Source organism: Triplophysa dalaica, chromosome 13 (genome assembly GCF_015846415.1).
Source record: "Triplophysa dalaica isolate WHDGS20190420 chromosome 13, ASM1584641v1, whole genome shotgun sequence".
Taxonomy (NCBI): Eukaryota; Metazoa; Chordata; class Actinopteri; order Cypriniformes; family Nemacheilidae; genus Triplophysa; species Triplophysa dalaica.
This window is the reverse complement of record NC_079554.1, coordinates 5,339,913-5,347,171: the sequence shown is the minus strand read 5'-3', so window position 1 is coordinate 5,347,171 and position 7,259 is coordinate 5,339,913. Positions and strand designations below refer to the sequence as shown.

The 7,259-nt window shown below is 45.2% G+C and overlaps 1 long non-coding RNA gene across 1 annotated transcript; it reads right to left on the bottom strand.

Annotated features, from left to right (window-relative positions):
- Positions 1-1,365: 1,365 nt before the first annotated feature.
- On the bottom strand, positions 1,366-4,465 carry LOC130434561 (uncharacterized). The gene is made up of 3 exons (XR_008908686.1): positions 4,209-4,465; positions 2,058-2,144; positions 1,366-1,936 (listed from the first exon to the last, which is right to left on the bottom strand). It is a non-coding gene; the product is annotated as an uncharacterized LOC130434561 (long non-coding RNA).
- Between the last annotated feature and the right edge of the window lie 2,794 nt (positions 4,466-7,259).

Here is a 7,259-nt window from a genome sequence, read left to right as displayed (position 1 = left end):
CAGAGCGAGCGATGTTCCTCCCTCATCTTACCAAAGGCCTTATTTTTAATGCATAGCTTTAGGTGTTACTGATGTGAATTCCAGTGCTAATGAACTAAGCTACTGCGCTCCCTGGGGTGAACAATCAGTGTAGCTAGCTGATAATGTTTCTCCCATTCGCTTAACCCAGCGGATTTTATTAGTAAATAACTCCGGGTCAGTTTTACTGTTTAACGGGAAGGTTAACAAAAATCTTGACCAAGTACACAAATAACTTTCAGGACGGCGAAGAAATCCCGTTAGTCAGTTAAAGTGTAGTATTGTGTGTTTTTGTTTTATGTTACGGTCGACGAAGAATCCCGACCAAGTACACAAATAACTTTCAGGACAGCGAAGAAATCCCATTAGTCAGTTAAAGTGTAGTATTGTGTGTTTATTGTTTGTGTAGGTTGAAAAGCCATGTACCCGTGTTCAGTAAACTGACACGAGCCATTAGACACGCGATTAAATTACACTCGTCGCCATAGAAACTGCGCGTAAACGCAAGTGTAATTCCACACAGAGTTGTGGAACCGGAAGTCCGGCAGAAGACGTTTAACCTTCTACTAACACTAGAGGTCAGTTTGTCTTAAAGTGTCTTAACACTTCTCCCTTTTGTTTGGGCAACGCTAGGTGTGAAGTCTCAGCCAGTCTCTCCTTTTGTTTGATTTTATGATTTCATTATTCTGCTATTTTACGGTTCACTGTATTTGAGAATATTTATTATTTGTTGTTATATACAAACTATAATAATAATTAATATTATTCCACTTTGTTTTGATGATTTGATTTTTCTTTATTTGAATCAGGGTTGCTAACATTCTCTTCCTTGCAGTTAGAATTGTATTTGATAATACTTGAATTTTAATTAAACCAACTTAATTGAATTTAAACTTTGATCAAAACAATCAGATTGCACTCTTTAAGGTGTTTGGGATTAACTCCCAATTGAAGAAGAAACCCTCTTTCTCTATTCTAACCTCTATTTCTCTGGATTTATGTGGTTTTGTTTTTCTTCTTATCAGAGACTGAACCTGTCTGAACATCTGTAAAATTTTTGGTAATTATGTTGATGAATCGAATAGCCTACACTCTAAAAAAAGGCTGGGTTAAAACAACCCAATTTGGGTTATTTTGGTAACCCAACATTGGGTCAAATATGGAAAAACCCAGCGTTGGGTTATTTTAACCCAGCCAGTTGGGTTAAATCTTTGACCCAACATGCTGGGTTGTTTTATTTAAATCAACTTTTGCTTAAAAATTAAATTGATGGTTTAAAACAAACCCGAAATGTTTAAAAATAATAATAACAAAATCACAGAGAAATACTCGAGGCATCAGTAAGAATCAATAGTTTTATTAAGGATCAAAATGCAAGACAAAAGGAATTCATAAAAACATGCAATATGTTATGCTCAATGAACAATAAAATGGCATATAAAACACTTTGATGAAATGTATGTTTATACATATTTAAAGAAAATTAATTTCAATAAATTACATTAGTTTAGATTTTAACATATACATTTAACAAGGTTATTAAAGTGGCACTAGTAAATATAAATAGTTAGACAACTTAACACTTCAAAACACTATAAAAAGTATTTTACTAAACCCTTGTTAATAGAACCGCATTTATATGTTAAAATATAAGTCTATGCACAAGTTTTCTATAAAAAAAGAAATAAACAAGCGTTATGGATGTGAAAAAGGGACACCGTAACTTTCCTCTTCATATAAACTCACAAAACATTTTAAATAGTGTTAGTTCTTTCGGTTTCAGCACTGCTTAACCTAAAATATCCACGGAGCAGTCTTACTGAAGAGGATTCTTTTCCTGGGAGTTGTAGACAACAGTGTGGTGTGCACTTTTGGAAGTGGATGTCCAGCAGGAGGGTTTCTTTATCAATTTTTTCATCTATAAAGAGACAAGAAAAGAGACAAGAGAAGAATGTAAGGAAACTGGCCAACCCAGAGCACAATGGATTATAATAAACATATAAAGAAGTACATTAACATTTTACCTAAATAATGTTTACCTTTAAGCCTGTTATGAAAACATCCAAGTTCCAGTTGACATTCTCTTGAATAGAATGATCCATTAATATTAGCTGTTATTCTGCAACCTGTCAGTGGGGGAAAAAGAAGAGTGGGATCTAGTACAGAAAGCGAAATACAGTCTTAAAAAATAATATTATAAACGTTAAAACAACCCTTCACTAATTTGACACACTCGGGAATAAGTATAAGTCTAAAAAGAGCAACAATTGTTCGTCTCATATACCCAAAATTAACTATATCGCATTGTTAACCACTAACGTTATAAGAGCCAGCGGCTATTCCCGAAGTGTGACGGGGTAAGAGACACGGCAGACACAGAGCAACGGTGCAAGCAACCCCAGCGGGGAATTTATTAAACAACTTAAAATATACTGTCCCACAAGGTAACATCCTGGGTGCTCTTAAATCATAATTGGCCAGTCCGTGCTCGTGTATGAAGGTCCTCGTCCCTGCTTCCCTCGCTGTCCTTCCGTTTTCCATTCCGGGGCGAATGGTGACAGCGGTGTTGTCTCTCGACCCAGGACCTCGAGTGATCTTCGCACGCGGCCTTTATGCCCGGCAGCTAATCCAGCGCAGGTGTAGCGCAATCAGCGCTAGCTGCCGGGCTGTTGCCCAGGTGACGCTGATCCCAGGTCAGCTCCGCGTCACATTCCCCCCCCCAAGCGTCAACCTGGTCTCCGATCGCTCCTGTAGGCGCCTCGGGAAAATCGTAGGGGTGGGTGGGGAAATGGGGCCTAACATCCCAGCCCATGCTTGCTGGTTGAAAGGCCGGCTTAGTGACGGACTGGATCTCCGGCTGGTCCTCGAGTGGGACTCCCGTCCTCGGCAGCGCTCTCGTCCCGCTGAGCCGCTTCCTCTGTCGGCCAGGCAGCTTCATCCGGCAGCTGGGTCGCACTCTGGCAGCTAAGCAGCGCACTTGGGTGACTCTGCAGCACTCTCCGGCAGCTCCATAGCTCGGTCGGGCGGCTAGCAGCAGGCTCTGGCGGCTGGACAGCTCTGTCGGGCAGCTAAGTAGCGCTTCCTGTCGGCTCGTCCGCTCCTTCTGCCCTCGGGATCGTCCCTTGGTTCGGTGCCATCGATCTCTCGGCCTCTCTCCTCTTCTTCGTCCCTGGGTTCCTCCCTCTTGGGCGGTCGAGTTAGAGGGCGTGTCCGTCCGGTCCGAGACCCAGGAAGTACGAGGATTATTATAGCCTTTCCCTACCGGTCTCCTTCCTTCAGTCGCCTGCATTCTTCACCAATTGTGACGGGGTAAGAGACACGGCAGACACAGAGCAACGGTGCAAGCAACCCCAGCGGGGAATTTATTAAACAACTTAAAATATACTGTCCCACAAGGTAACATCCTGGGTGCTCTTAAATCATAATTGGCCAGTCCGTGCTCGTGTATGAAGGTCCTCGTCCCTGCTTCCCTCGCTGTCCTTCCGTTTTCCATTCCGGGGCGAATGGTGACAGCGGTGTTGTCTCTCGACCCAGGACCTCGAGTGATCTTCGCACGCGGCCTTTATGCCCGGCAGCTAATCCAGCGCAGGTGTAGCGCAATCAGCGCTAGCTGCCGGGCTGTTGCCCAGGTGACGCTGATCCCAGGTCAGCTCCGCGTCACAGAAGCAATGGCCGAGATAGAGCTGCTCTCCACGGAGACACGACCGCTGACAGCCTGAAGCTCACACCTCCGACAGCGTCTTAACAAAATCTCAAAGAGGCGTTATGTTTATATATAATTCACAAATTTGAGTTCTTAACAACAAAATTCTCGTCTAAAAGACTCTTAAATCTAAGTTCCGTCACCGAACATTAGCGGTATTTATAAAAAAAATGAGCTGGATGTTTGCTTTTTACACGACGCTCTCGTGTCGACCTTAAACTAATATCAAGTTGCGTAAGTTACTGAACTAAATTCCTCACACAAGTCACACATTTCAGAGGAAATGTTCACCAAAAAGGAAGTTTAAATGATTAAAAAGCTGTAAATTAGAACAACGTGGGCATAACGTTACAGACTAGCTATCCAAAGCTAACGAAGCTAGATTGTAACGTTACTTTCAAACCTAATGCGAACAGCCGAATTTTGCATTCTTTTGCATTTTTTTGTACAGTTATAGTTTTATACATTAAAAACTCGTAAAACATACCTTTTATTCTCCGAATAACAGCTTTCCGAGATGAAGTGGATCAAAATGCCCGCGAAGGTAAAGTTTGTCTGATGCGTAGAGGAGTGGGAGGGGTTTACTCTCTCAACTGTCACTCAATTGGACCAGACTGGTAACCCAGCGTTTGGGTTACTCAAAAAATGACCCAACACTAAGAAAATAACCCAACAAAATGACCCAACAGGCTCAACCCAGCTGTTGGGTTAAACAAATAACCCAGCATTTTTTAGAGTGTAAGTCACAGAATGACCTCATAGGTAAAACTCTTCAGCAACGTTTTTCATAATTTTCCTGTGTTCACCCACACAATTATCCGTCCCCGCCTTCACGGCTAGGATAATAAGCGTTTAGTTTGCGTCACTAACTGACCAACTCAGTTAAGCATTCAACACATAGCCCACATATTTAGCTCAGTAGATCTGTACGGACTTGCATCTTGCTGTTTGTGCCTTTCTCTCTCCCCTGTGTCTCAATTTGTCCAGACCATCCAATCCTGTCACCTGCCAGTCCAGCTAGAGACCAGGCAAAGCGCTGCGATGGACTCCTGCCTGGGACCAACATCGGCACGCAGTTGGTCGGACAACCTAATCCGGCGAATGGACCACGATCTGAACCAGAGCTACAACTACAGAGAGCCAAGAACTCATCTGAAGTGCACAGCCAGGATCATCGGTGACCACGCCCCCGACCAGATCGTCCTACTAGAGCCAGAAGCACCTGCAGAACCGCCCAGACCAGCTGGACCTGCAAACGACAGAGGATGAAGAGGACCAGGAGCTACAGGAGGAGATGAAAAGCTACAAGAGTCCTTAGCAACACAGACTGAGCAAAGAGAGCAGACGCCAGAGAGGAGCTGGTAGGAAAACTCCAAGATGCAGAAGCTCTCTATAATGGCCCCGGCAGACAGCAACCCAATGCCACGGCCAAGGCCTATAAAGGCCCTCTGCAAGCAGTCCATGCTGAAGTCCAAGCCATGACTCAGCAACGGAATCAAAATGAACTGAACTTAGCTTGCAGACTACAGTGTGAACAGACAGGTGAATGCAACAGATTCTCCCCTGTCGTGTCCCCCAGCTAAAAGCCCAAAGCTCCGAAAAGGGGGGTGGGTGAAACCCCACTGTTCTCACCTTTCTAGCCAGCAAACACAGAGGGGTGGGGCAGGAACAATCCAGAAGAACCTGCAGACACACACGCTGCATGGCCCCACAGACCCCAGCAAGCTGGCCAGAAACATGACAGCTGTCACCACTAAATGCTGTCACCATGAACACTGCAGGAGGCCACAACAAATGCCTACCTGCAAAACATTGACTCTCAGTCATTAACACTGCCCATTGTGATCACAAGAGACAGATCACCTGCTTAGGATCACCTCCAGCCAAGAGGACCACAGCATCCTATGCCAGCAGTCAGATACTGTCAAAGCGGATTTCAGCAGCTACAACACATCTGCTACAGCCAGCATGTGAGCCTATGTCAGACGACAGAACCGGCCAAAAGGGAAGAAGACTTCAAAGCAAAACTCTTCTCCCTCAGAAATCCGCATCACACTTTGAGTCATAACCCAAGCGCTACAGCCTTCTTCCGCCACGATCACTTGATATCTGCGGAACTACAGAGAACATAGCGCCGCCTCCATAAAGACTGTGTAAATCCTGCCTATCTCTGCACATCACAAAGAACTGACTATGGAGAGTCCACCACAGTAGCAGATCTTCAGCAGAGACTCAGCAGATGTTACAGCCTGCCGGGAACAGCCAAGCACCAGACAGGATGCCCTGAGACAACACAGTGTCACCACTTTCTTCGAACTCGTAAGACGGCGCCCTGTGGAAACCCAGCTGGCAACCTAGGAGCCACTGACCCGTTCCGGCCCAACAGTCATCGAGGAATTCATCTCAACACCATGGATGACACCTCCCCAGAGAGCAAAAGAACAGTGCAACTACGTCTGAGACAGCAGAGATCCTGGGGACATCAAAGGAGCTGATTCCACAAGAAACCTCAACAGGAGGATTTAAAGTCCAAATCAGACTCTTTTTGACCACAAGTGGCATGTGAAACAAACAACCCTTTTGAATGCCCTCCGTCTGAGAAAAATGTCCAGATCTCTGTAACCTGCTGGTCGACCACAGAGACAGTCATCCTATTACAAGATGAACATGGCACCCTACAGGAACCATGGGCAGATATCTCAGACATCAGCTTTACACTGTTCACACTCTCTCTCCAACAACACCAGTTTCAGACATTTCCTCTTCTGTCAAGTGCGCGCAGTTTCCATTGGACTCATGCCTGTCAACCACAGCAACGGCCAAGGACACCTGTGCCTTAAACTTGAAAGGGAATAACCAATGCTGAACCTGCTACTTCCTGGTTCTCGCTAATCTCACAGCCCCATGGGGGGCCCTCTCAAGTGCGAGAACATTCTACGATCTACTAGAACAGCCCAGAGTTTTGCACTCTGGTGAATACCTGCATTCACCAAAAGGGGTCACTGTTCAGCTCAACACACAGTGTGACCAAGCCTTCAACCACACATATTCAAGGGAATACGTGGAGCATGGCCCACTCTGGAAGCCACACCCCCTTTTTACTGAATAAGTCAGCTTTTTGCAGCATGCATACTGTACAAGTAAGTACAGTTACCAAAGATTTTGAACAATGTCTTTATGAAGAGCATGACAGCGGATTACCAGTCCAAGGAGATGGACCACGCCCTGCACCTGCCATCAACGGCCAGTGCTACAGCTGCTCGTCACAAAAGACAATGATGCAGAACTAATGTCAACTATGTGGCCCCACTCACAGAACCACATGACATTACATCCCAAGCTAGCTGCATCCTGGGCTACACAGGACACCACCTACAAGGTTCGTGAAATGTTAAAAGAACTGCCCACTCATGTAAACGAGCGCTCAAGACGGTGCCATGTACACACCAAATGGCACCTGCGCTTCACCACATGCCTGATTTACCCTTGCTGAACGTAGTTCCATCTGAAAGCTGGACTTGCAAAACACTGCCTTAAC